General features: G+C 37.5%; 1 protein-coding gene across 2 annotated transcripts in view; it reads left to right on the top strand.

The window, feature by feature from the left end:
• Positions 1-13,292, top strand: part of SH3PX1 (sorting nexin 33-like protein SH3PX1) — a 434,063-nt gene that overhangs the window by 74,050 nt on the left and 346,721 nt on the right. The window lies entirely within an intron of this gene.

The raw sequence follows: 13,292 nt of genomic DNA, 5'->3' as shown, positions 1-13,292 counted from the left end.
TTCACAATCACAAACATCCATGCCCACAGCGGGATTCAAACCCACAGCCTTTTGGCTGGAGGGTGAATATGCTACCCACTCGGCTAACCAGGCCGACATTTTAAATTTCTTTTTCCATATTCAAATTTCCATAGCTGTTGAATTCACATTGAAGTTTCTGGAATAAAAATCTATGTGGAACTGTAATGAAAATAAACAATTTACTTATGAAATCTAAATATTTACATACCAATGTTTTGCTAGCTCAAGCTAGCATTATTTAGAGGCACACAGCAGTGACTGGCAATGAAATGATTTTGAGAACAAAGACAGTCACATTGGAAGAGCTCTCCACAGCAATCATCTGTGATTATTGTTTATGTGAGTATAGAGCAGTTCACCAGAATTTATGTAGGGCTACACTATCCATTCTTCTGAAATCATTAATCTTTTGAAACTGGGATTAAATTCACTCTACCTCAAGCCCAATGTATAGCAGAAGTACATAGATAATGTCTTTGCCATTTGGCCATATGGCCCACTGACTCTAACATTTTACAGTTCCTCAAGAATATCCATCCTCAAATTACTTTTAAAGTTGAAGAAAAGAAGGGAGCATTAGTCTTCTTGAATACATTAGTTACAAGGGTAGTTGGATGGATGATGGGTCCTTTGTGTTTGGTCTATTATAGGCTTACAACAGATTTAACTACACATGCCACTTCAAATCACCATCCTGATCAAAAACGTGGAATTTTCAAAATTAGCCTCTGGAGAAAATTTTATTATGAGGATCTGCACTGCATCCGAAACAAGATGCTCTACTTACATCATTTGGTTGCGGGGGTGGATGCTAAAACCTTAAAAAGAACATTTTTTCCACAACCAGCCTATATGCACTATATTGCTATCATACATTACAAAATTAGAACATTCTATAAACTCTAGACCAGTGGTTTTCAAACTTGTCTTACTGCCCCTTTTCCAAAAAAAAAAATATCCCCCCCCCCAGAAATTACTTTCTGAGACCTGATCAGCTCTACCTGATACATATAAAAGAAAATCATATGAAAATCAGATCAACAGTTCTCGAGTTTTAAGTGAACAAACAGATAGATACAGAAAGAAATTTGCGTTTTATTATGCATCTAGTGGAGATTTTTGAAGTTTGGAAATAAGATGCCTTGGGACTGAAATTTTAATACTATTTATTGAAATCAACAAAAGAAGCATAAATTACACATAAACATAGGACAAGTTGGAGCTAAAAATTTACATGCCTGTATTGTACATTGTCGCATTTTTGCAATGCAGTACAGCCTGCTGCGCCGATAGTGTGTGCTTAGCTTTACATTGAATATGAGAATGATGATACTCGACTCTAACCAAGGTGGGCTGTTAAAATTTCAGGATTTGTGAAGTGTTCTGTCATAGGAAAAGTTTGAGAAACCCTGGTGTAAGGTACCGACTAAGTATTGAATAAGCACTATATCAAATTGCTAACTGCTTGTCACACAATTCAGAAACAGTCTAAAACTGATTTCATACATCTTACATATTTATAGTATTATACAGTGAACAAGTCATAGTATGCACATGTTCTTGCAAATGTATACTAAAATCCCAATCACCCGAAAGTGCATGCCCGCCAACACTTTGCTTAAGACCTGTCGTCAGACTTCAACGCCAATTGACTGTAACTTGCATTTTGTACGTTTCCGTGGAAAATAAAGCAACCATTACGACCTTTGCTTATGTTATACAAGTTATCATAATTTTTGATGATAAATTTTTTCAGCACCTAATTTTTGTCCTTTATGCTTTCACTGTCTCCTTACTTCAATTGAATGCCCCCCCCCCCCCCCCCCGATCATTCCAGCATCCCAAAGGGCAGTATAGCCCACTTTAGGAATCATTGCTTTAGACAGTCTCCTCCTGAGACAATCATGTACTGTCAGGATTCCTCTCTCCTGCCCTGGTATCTTTGGTATCCCCTGTCAGTGTGAGATACAGTATTTTGGACAGGCAGGACGGAGACCACCTTGTTGTAAGAAGAAAAGAACATAAATATATCCAATTTGGCAACCTAAAAGCAGACTAACACAACATGCCTTGGAAGAAGATCATTTCATTGTGTGGAAGAAAGCGAGGCTAATGTAAATATTTAATGTTAGTGATTCATTTTGAAGTTTCTAGAAACTTCAACATGAATCATTAACATTTAAATATTTTTTTATCATATGTTGAAAGTTTATTTTTCACTTGGTTAGAATATAATAAATTTAGTTTAATCCATTATCCAAGTGTGAGCAAACAAAGTTTGCGACAGAAAGTATCTTCAGGACTGGGGTAAGGTGGCACAACACCAGGCGACTCCTTGCAAAGGTGGAGCAAGCTACCAACACTCCTATCTTAGTATCTCCCATAATGCAAAACTTGGGCCAGCTCCCACTGAAGAGACCTCAATAAAGGTTGAAACTAGTCTGGAGATGTGTTTTGCATTATGGGAGATACTGAGATAGGAGTGTTGGTAGCTTGCTCCACCTTTGCAAGGAGTCACCCTGGTGTTGTATACCACCTTACCCCAAGTCCTGAAGATACTTTCAGGCGCATACTTTGTTTGCTCACACTTGGATAACGGATTAAACTAAATTTATTATATTTTTATCATATATGTACACTTATGAAAAACATTTTGCAAATATTGAATTGAAATGTATTAATTTTTTCTAATAAAATACTTAATTGATTGATTAAATATTATTTTATAAAAGTCCTTATTTCATTATTATTATGATTGCAAGGAAACCTCCATTCAGTCTGAAGATCCATTGTGAAAGACCCCCACTATCTCCACAACATCATTATACCTCTACTTGATTGCTCTGGTGATTGCTCTGGCAATCCATTTTACTCATTCATTACTCACCAAACGAAAAATATAGAATTCCAGTGGAGGCATGGAAGGCACTGGGGGAAGAGGGAATTGACCAGCTGTGGGACCTGTTCATGAAAGTTTGCCATCAGGAAAATATACCCGAGGAATGGAGGGAGAGTACTCTTGTTCCCATCTACAAGGGTAAAGGGGATGCACAAGACTGTAAAAATTACAAAGGAATAAAGTTGATGTCTCACACAATGATGATCCTAGAAAGGGTTCTTGATGGTAGATTGAGGAAGGAGGTGAAGATTGCAAAGGAACAATTTGGCTTCATGTCTGGTAGATCAACAACAGATGCTATCTTTGGGTTACGACAGATGATGGAAAAATATCGAGAGAAACAAAGGGAGCTACATCTGGTATTTATTGATCTGGAGAAAGCATACGATAGAGTGCCAAGGCAAGAAGTCTGGAGGTGTCTGAGGGAGAAGAAGGTGCCGGAGAAATATGTCAGGTTGGTGCGGGAAATGTACAGAAATGTGAAGACAAGTGTTCGGACCTGTTTGGGACAGACAGAAAGTTTTCAAGTAACAGTTGGCTTGCATCAAGGGTCAGCATTAAGTCCGTTTCTGTTTAATATTGTGATGGAGGTGGTAACAGAGGAGGTGAGAGAAGATGTGCCTTGGACAATGTTGTATGCAGATGACATCTTGCTGTGTGTAGATTCAAGAGAAGAAGCGGGAACTAAACTGGAAAGATGGAGAAAAGTACTGGAAGAGAGGTATGAGACTGAGCAGAAGTAAGACAGAGTATATGTGTTGCGCAGTGGGCGGCAGCGGCAGCCAGGAGACAGATCTGGAGCTGGAAGGAAATGTCATCAGGAAGGTGAGAGACTTTAGATACTTAGGTTCAACAGTGGAAGAAGATGGAGGAGATGAGAAGGAAGTGGGATGCAGGATACAAGCAGGTTGGAGGAACTGGAGGGAGATGGCTGGAGTGTTATGCGATAAGAGGGCGCCGATCAATCTGAAAGGCAAAATTTATAGGACAGTAGTGACCCTGAGGCCCTGAGGAAATGTGCAAGGAAGATGGATGGATGTGCAAGATGGATGTGCAAGGAAGGCGAAGCGTGGGTGGCCAAAGAAGAGATGGAGGGAGCTGGTAGAAGAGGACTTGAAGATGAAGAACTTGGATGTGGTGACAGCCCAAGACAGGAAGGTGTGGAGGAGACTCATTACAAACAGTGACCCCACTTAAGTGGGAGAAGCTGCAGATGAAGAAGAATTACTCACCAAACGAAAAATATAGTCTTCACTTCCATGTTAGCCATACTCTTGCTCAAGTTCTAGAGAAAACACTTTGTTCCACCCCTCTCTCCTTAATCATGTGCTAAAAAGAAGAAATAGCGTGAAAATAGAACAAAAGACATCATGGGAATAGAGGAATTTGCAAGAAACAGAACAAAAAACTGAATGAGGGAGATATTAAACAGAATGAGGAGGAAATGGCAGTAAACTGAATGTGGGAAATTGCAAAAACCAGAACAAAGGAAATTGTGGGAAATAAAAGAGAGACCTCCATGGAGTCATCAAGGGAGATTGTACTATCTGCCAGCTGTCTTACCTGTTCTTGAATTCATTCATGCTACACACACACACACACACACACACACACACACACACACACACACACACACACACACACACACACACCATATTCAGTGGCAGTCCATTCCAACCACTCTATCAGAGAAAAATCTAGATCTCACTCCCTTCTTGACGGTATTCATTCTCAACTTACAAGAATGCCCTCTCATCCTTTTCCCATCCTCCGTAAAATGAAAAATTCCATCTACTGAAATTCTGTATTACCTTTTCAGAAGTTTGTAGGTCTCAATCATATCACCTCTCTTTCTCCTGTTTGCTAATGTCTGCAGTCTATAAATTGTCAATCTTTCTTCATAATCATCATTGCGTAATCCTGATATCATTTTTAACACTCTAAATTGCACTCTCCAATGTTAACTGATTCAGATTAATATTCATCTCTTGTGTCCTCTCTCTTTCTCTCTCTCTCTACAACTGGAGGAGAGTAATATAAGGTTGACTGACTTACTGAAGTTTTCAGATTATTTTTGATTTTAATTATGCAATTTGCACGTATTTAGTACATCAAGATTTCGGGTGAGTGACATTAATTTAAGCTAGTGGTAAAAGCTTGAAATTTAAATATTTATTCTGCATTTTCATTTTTATAATTTTATACTCCTCTGGTTCTTTATCTTTCTCATTATTGTGTATATTTTTATTTTAATGTTGTGGTTTTGAATTCTTTGTGTTTGGTTTCTACCAATCCTTCGTGTTCTGTTGTCAGAATACAATTTCTCACCATTTTCTTCATTCTGTTTTTCTGGTTTCCTTTGTTTTTGCTTGGTTTCTGCCATACATGAACATTTATTCTGTTTTCATTACATGAGTTCCCACCATTTCTTTCTGATTATGATATCATGATCAGAAGGAAATCAGCAGATTGTAATATCATAATCATATGATATCAGAATGAGCTGATTATGATACTTTTGCCAGAGAATTCAGTTTACCATCATGAGAGTTTTGAGCTTTTACTGTTTGGAATAATGAGCTTAATATAGCATTTGTTCATTTATAACATTTGTTATAATAAACTCTTGTAGTTTATTATAGCACACATGAAGAAGTTTCAAAAAAAGGAAAAGAATCAATTGCACAATTCTCAAATATTCTCCCTCTCTCTCTCTCTCTCAAATATTATTTGAGAGAGAGAGAAAAGAATCTGAAACAAGAACCAAACCTCCAGAATTTGTCATTGAGTCTTTCACGTCCAGTTCCTATTGGGTCTCCAAATTCTGGAGATCCAATAGCAAATAGCAGACCCAAGTGAGAATGTGGTGAAGCTATTTGCATTGATAGAAAAATCTGTCAAGAAATTAAAGAAGCAGTCATGGAAAAGAAGAAATTATATTGACATTTCCTGGTAGCAGCAGGAAGTAGGCACACTCAGAAAAATCTTAAAACAGCTATGTGCAAAAGTAGTTAAACAAAAGTCATCAGAAGACTTGTGTAGAAGATATCTTTATTACTCTATTCTTTCCAAATAAAACTGTGTGAGAATTGTTATTATTATTACACTCTCCATGGAGTTCGACAGACTCATTGTGGGAGGTTCATTTAACTGATGACGTATTTATTATATAGAATCTTAAAATCCTTAACACTCCTTGCATTAACAACAAATTCTGATAATGATTCCATTCACTGACATTTCTCCATGTAAAAAATCTCATCCCTACATCCCTCTTCACCACACTTTTACATAATTTCCAGGGATGACCTCTGGTTCTTTCCCTCTCATCTTCTACTCTTTTTATAATCCTCTCTGGATTAATCTGATAAAATCCTCTCACTAACTTAAGTGTCTCTATTATATCACCTCTTTTCCTCCTATCCACCAAACTCTGCAATCCACATTTCTTCAACTGTTCTCCATAGCCAGCATTCCAAAATCTCGATATTGTCTTAGTCATTCGCCTCTGAACCCTCTCCACATCACATTGAAAACCAGGTGACCAGATCTGATCGCAATAGTCCAAGTGTGGCCTGACCAGTGCCTATACAGTGGCACAACCACTTCCTTATCACTACATGTTTGAGTACTTCTTATCCTAAAAGCACTACAATGTGCAGCCTTTGCAACAATAGCAATATGCCCTCTAAACTTCAGTCTACTGTCAACCATCACTCCTAAATCTCTAATCCCATCCACTTCCTGCAGTATGGCATCATCGATATAGTACACAGCCTTATATTTCTGCACTCCAAAATGCAACACCTTGCACTTATCGATATTAAAACTACAACCTCCCCCCCACTCTTTTGTCCAAGTAAAAAAATCTCTTCAAATCTTCCTGAAGGGAATTAACATCAGAAATGCTACTTATAATTCTTCCCAACTTTGCATCATCAGCAAATAGCTGAAGATCCCCCAGTCAGTCCAAATGATATATTGTTTACAAACAAGTTAAACAGCAGGGGCCAAGTACAGAACCATGAGGTATGCCACTGGTTACCCTCCTTTTTTTTCTATCTATTTCTATTCTCTGCAGCTTGTACACCAACTTATCATGTGGTGATCTATTAAAAGCTTTTTGTAAAGTTTAAAAATATCACTGTATATGATTTTAACCTTATCTTACACACTTGTCACCTTATCATAAAACGCAAGTAAATTACTAAAACAGGACCTACCCTTTACAAATCCATGCTGACCATCATAAAGAATGCTATGTCCATCAAACCAATCCTGTATTCTGTTCCTTATAGGTTAAGGCCAGTCTGTATAACTGCAGTTATACAGACTGGCCTATAGTTGGAGACTTCTATCTTAGAACCATGCTTGTGGAGTGGTACTGTTTTGCCTTATTTTCAAATTCAATGTTTTAAATTCAATTCTTGCAGTGGGTAGAGTTCCTACTCACTGCAAGACTTTCATTAAATAGCCAGGTCAAGGGCATAGCCAACTGTGGTGCACATTCCTTAAGAATATATGGTGATATGTCATCCATTCCCACAGCCTTATTCACATCTAACCCAACCAACATCTAATACACCTCTGTTTCTTTCACTTCCACTTCTCCTAATAATTGAACCGGATCATTTACACCAGTATGATATACATTGATAAAGTGCTTATTCAATAATTCCACTATATCCTTTGCGGCTGTTAGTCTGCTGCCACGACTATCCACCAGTGTTAATCTGTCATAATTATTCTTCCTCTTGCTTGCCATGTAGCAGAAAAATTCCTTTTAGTTAACCTTGGCCTGACCAGCCAATATCCTCTCATAATGCACTTGAGATTTTGGACACATCTCAAGAAGAGAGGGAGACAACAATAAAAAAAAAACTTCATGCAGGGCAAGATGCCAAGAGCTAGAGGAAGAGGTGGGCCTCATGGGAGAAAGCTAGATCAAATTCCTTCTCGTACTTGTCTAAGGGTAGAGAATATGTTTTGAAAGACAGAAACAGATGGAAAAGACTAATACATCAGGTCACAAGTCAGCCATGGAGAGATTGACTGAGAGAGAGAATCGGTTTCATGTTTATTATATGTCTTATCACATCTGTTGGGGAATGCTTGTCATTACAAATGCCTGTTTTGTCACTAGTCACTGATTTTGTCATAATGGAATACAACCAATGAGAGAATAGGATACTTCCATCATTTTATCTTTATGGGAGCACACCACAGGTATTTTGCAAGGTAACCAGTTGATATGGCAACCTAATATAAACACACAGCAGACTACATTAATTAATTTATGTCTTACCCAGTAAGAATGTTACAGTTGAGTTAGTCCATGATACTTTTTGAACTTTGCTAAGGCTTTTGACAGAATGCAGCACAAGGCTGTTACATCAGTTGGAGTATATAGGATATTAAAACTTGGAAAGTTAAGAAGGAAAGTTCATGCCGGCTGGGGTGTCGCCCGGTTAAACAAGGCCCCCGTTGTTTTCGCCAGGGAACCAGGGCGAACAGCGAAAAGTCAGCTACTGGAACAAATCTGAAAACAAACCCCAACTCAACATCACCAGAGTTAAAGATCGGTACTATCAACGTAAGAAGCCTGAATGGCAAAGAAAGGGAGCTAGCTGAGGAATTAGATAAGTACCAGATCGACATAATAGGGGTGACTGAAACAAAAAAGACCAAAACTGGTGAGATCTTTCTGAGCAATAAATACAAAATGTTATATTCAGGCAATGACAATCAAGGAAAAGAAGGAGTAGCCATAGTATTCAACACAAAATACGAGGCTAATCTTCTTGAATGGCAGTCAGTCTCAAGTAGAGTAATGTGGGCAAATATGAGAATGGGGAACTGGACAGTGAGACTTATTTGTGCCTATGGTCCCACAGAAGGTTCTACTAAGGTAGAAGTGGAGGAATTTTTTGAGGCTTTAGAAAAAGCAACTGACACAATGAAAAAGGAAAAGTTGGTCCTTGTTGGGGACCTAAATAGCAGAGTACGAAATGATTGTGAGACATACAAAAATATTTTGGGAAAATTTGGAGAAAAGAGCAAAGCTAATAATAATGGCAAATATCTGTTGGATTTCTGCTCAGGACATGGACTGGTTATTACTAACACCATGTTCCAACATAAAAATGTGCACAAATTCACATGGAGAGAAGAGGCTAGGAATAAGAAAAGTCTCATTGACTATGTTATTGTTGATAGTGATGTTTTCTCCCTGGTGCAGGACACCAGAGTGTACAGAGGATTTGAAATTGGAAGTGATCACTATTTAGTCTTGAGCAGGATAAAATTGAATTTCATATTGAAAAGAATAACATGTAAGAAAGTTTTAAAGCGAATAAAAGTTGAGCAGCTCTCAGATGTGAACTGTAGACTAAAATACACAAAGATTATTGAAAAGAAAATGAAAGAGTTTGAGAACAGGAATCAAACCTTGGAGATTCAGTGGCAAACTCTGAAGGAAACATTGATTGATTCTGCCAGAGAGGCATGTGGTGAGGTTGTGTGCAAGGATAAAAAAAATCAGAACTCCCTGGTGGACACAGGAAGTTAAAGAGGCAGTGAAGGAAAAGAAGAAAGCATATCAAAAGTTCCTGGCAAATAAGTCAGCTTTTACTCTTACAGAATACAGAGACAAATGTAAGAAAGCTAAACAGTGTGTAAAACTAGCTAGACAAAAGTCATGGGAGGACTTTGGCAAGAATATAGAAAATAAATATCAAGAAGGTGGCAAAATATTCTGGAGGTTGTTGAAGAAGCTTAGGAATGGAGGAAAGAGTGCTGTAAAAGGAATTAGAGATGATAAAGGTGAAATGAAAACAGGAGAAAAAGATATCCTTGAAGTATGGAGTAATTACTTTGAAAAACTGCTAAATGAAACAAGCAGTGATGATAGCACAGTGATAAAAAACACTGACCAGGCATGCAGTCAGGAATACATATCCATACTTGAAGTAGAAAAAGCCATCAAAGGCTTGAAATGTGGAAAGGCAGCAGGAGTAGATGATATTCGACCAGAAATGCTGAAGTATGGTGGTATAAGAGTCTTACAGTGGCTGCACTGCATATTTCAGAAAGCCTGGACAGAGGGACGAATTCCCGATGATTGGAGTAGAGCTCTCATAGTACCCATATATAAAAAGGGAAATAAAACTGAATGTGAGAATTACAGAGGTATTTCCCTACTGAGTGTTCCTGGCAAGATCTATGCAAGTATACTTGAGAAACGGTTGAGAAGAATTGTGGAAGAAAAGCTTGGTGAAGAACAAGCTGGAATCAGGCCAAATAGAGGGTGTCAGGATCAGATCTTAACTTTACGACAAATAGTCGAGAAAGCATGGGAATATAACAAAGATCTGTATTTAAGTTTTGTCGATTTGGAAAAGGCATATGACAAGGTGCCAAGAGAGAAGCTATTCAATACGCTGCAGTTATATGGTGTCAATGGGGCATTATATCAAGCAATACTTTGTTTTTATTTGAGTTGTGAGTCAACAGTTAGAATTGAAGGAAGTACAGGAAGATGGTTTAATGTTAAATCTGGTGTGAGACAAGGATGTACATTATCCCCTCTGTTATTCATTATCTATATGGATCACATTATGAAGGAATGTGGTATTAAACCTGATATCAGAATTGGAGATGTTAATGTCAGCTCTTTGCTTTATGCGGATGATGTTATACTTCTAAATAAATCCGCTGCAAGTCTACAAGATTCTCTGACTAAATTGAATAGCTGTTGTAATAGATATGGTATGAAGGTCAGCAATAAAAAGACAAAGACAATGAAAATAGGCAGAATCATTGAAAATGTCAACTGTGTTGTGAATGGAAAACCTGTGGAACAAGTAAAACATTTCAGCTACTTAGGCACAATTTTTACTGAAGATGGTAAACTAAATATAGAAATAGACAACAGAATCAGCAAAGCTGGTATCGTGGGAAGTCAATTGAATAAATTCATATTGAATAAGAAAGAAATTAGTCGGAACACTAAATTAGCTGTATACAAGACAGTGTTCAAACCAATTTTAACTTATGGATCTGAGAGCTGGGTCAGAAGTAAAACACTTTACCAAAGACTAGAGATCGCAGATATGAGAGTCCTGAGAAAGATTAGAGGCATGAACAGATGGCATCAATGGCAATATCATATTAAAAATGAGGATATTAGGAAAGAACTTGACATTGTCAGCATCCAGGAATGCATAAGCAGAGCTAATCTCAGGTGGTATGGTCACTTAAATAGAATGGGAGAGGAAAGATTAGCAAAACAAGTGTTCTCTGCCAGGTTGTCAGGAAAACGACCCAGAGGAAGACCAAGATATAGGTGGATTGATACGGTACAAAGAGCCTTAGACGATAGAAATATAAGATCTGATAATGTTGGAGTCTTGACAAGTAACAGACTGATTTGGAGGAAAATTGTAGATAGGAAGTTAGTAATGATGTAATTTTTTCATATAGTACTGTCATATCCTGTACACCCCTTGAGGGTACATGGCAGGAATTTGATGATGATGATGATGAAGTTAAGAAGGAAGTATTTATTTTCCAAAATGTTTAATGTTTCATCATATTGATTCCTAAATGTTTTTTAATTATTTTCTGAGTTGCTCATTTTCAGAAATGAGCTGCACAGAATGAGTTCATTGAACATTAATCTGAATGCAAAGGTCAAAGACCTTACTTTATTGAAAAGAAGTATTTTTTCTTGTTGTTTCAGCAGTGTTATAACATATTTTGATTACAATTTTGCTGTTATTTAGAATCCTAAATTAATATAATTCAGGATTCTTTTGTTAACTGAACAGCTGAACTGGCTGTGCATTCTGACCTGAATTTTTAGTACAGAGAATATTCTACAGGAGTGGAAAAAAATGTATGATAATCTCATTGCACAAGCATGTTGCAGATACTGATATTCCTCACTATAGATCTATCAGTATTTCTAGAGTGGTGGTGGCGAAGAGTTTGAAAAATTGATAAGAGCTTGCGTACAGAAATCGGTTTGCACAGAATGTTACAGTTGAGTTAGTCCATGATACTTTTTGAACTTTGCTAAGGCTTTGGACAGAATGCAGCACAAGGCTGTTACATCAGTTGGAGTATATGGGATCAGATTATAAACTATTAGCTTGGATAAACAGAATGACTGACATCAAAAAGTTATGTCAGTCACTCTATAGGGATGTATGGGGATTATGAGTTTGCAAAATTTAAAGTGACCAGTGATCAGTCCTTGGTTCATTGGAAGGATTCACTTGGTTTACTGGCATTAGGAAGGATTTTCAGGAGACACACAGCTACTTGCTGTTGATTCAAAGATATGCAGGGTAATCAGGAATATGTGATTATGTGTAATATTACTTGAAGAATGATTTAAATAGGCTGGATGTGCAGAAGTTTCATGCTCTTTGCTGTCATGAAATATCCAATATATATTTCAGAAATTGATCTAGATAAACTAGAGGCATATAGGATGTACCTCTTGTTTATCAAACTTAATGTGAATGCAGATATGTGATTAAATGGGATATCAGACTGCATATTATGAGAATGTTCTACAAAACCTTCACTTCTGCCCAGACCCAAGGGAGCACAAGGAGGGAAAATAAAAGAGGCTTTGAGACATGTATAAATTATAGACTAATCAGCATCTTAAAAGACTTTGGGATGATGATATTGCTGAACTTGGCAAAGGAATTTACAGGACACCACATGGAACTCTGTTACATAAATTGGAATGGATATACTGAAGCTGGTGATATGGATAAGAGTGTGGCTGATGGATAGACATCAGTAAATAGTTTTTACAGGAATAGAGACTAGGAGAAGATGGGTGACTAGCATTATGCCAGAAGGCCTGCTACTCAGACTGCTGAGGGGAAATATTCAAATGTTTGCTAATAACACAAGACTGGTTAGGACAATACAGTAGTATTAACTATTTAATAAAGGTGATGTAACAATATTATATACATTTTGGAATGAAAAGAATACCAGTACAGTACAGTAATGGAGCTAGAATGCAGACAACTGATGAGGCTAGGAATTTTGGGGGGGGGGGTCATGGTGGATAGTGAACTGATTAGCTTAGAGGATTACTTGGTTATTGAAAACACTGACAAGCAGAGGTAACAAGGTTATTATAATATTACCAAGGTTTTGGCTGCATCTGGACTGTTCTGCACAAATCCAAGTCACCTAGGTTTCTTTGTAATGAGTAAGAGGTGGACTCAAGGAATGATCAAGCCAGTGGCTGGTCTATGGAATAGAATGCCTGATGATTCGTGAAGTTACACAAATTGGTTAATAGGCAGAAAAGGGGAAAATGGAGGAATACGATACATGTATA

This window comes from Typopeltis vanoorti, chromosome 12, assembly GCF_054136105.1.
Source record: "Typopeltis vanoorti isolate ZY-2024b chromosome 12, IOZ_Tvanoo_1.0, whole genome shotgun sequence".
NCBI classification, from domain to species: Eukaryota; Metazoa; Arthropoda; class Arachnida; order Uropygi; family Thelyphonidae; genus Typopeltis; species Typopeltis vanoorti.
Note: the sequence above shows the minus strand (reverse complement) of the source record. Positions and strands in the feature narration are given on the sequence as shown.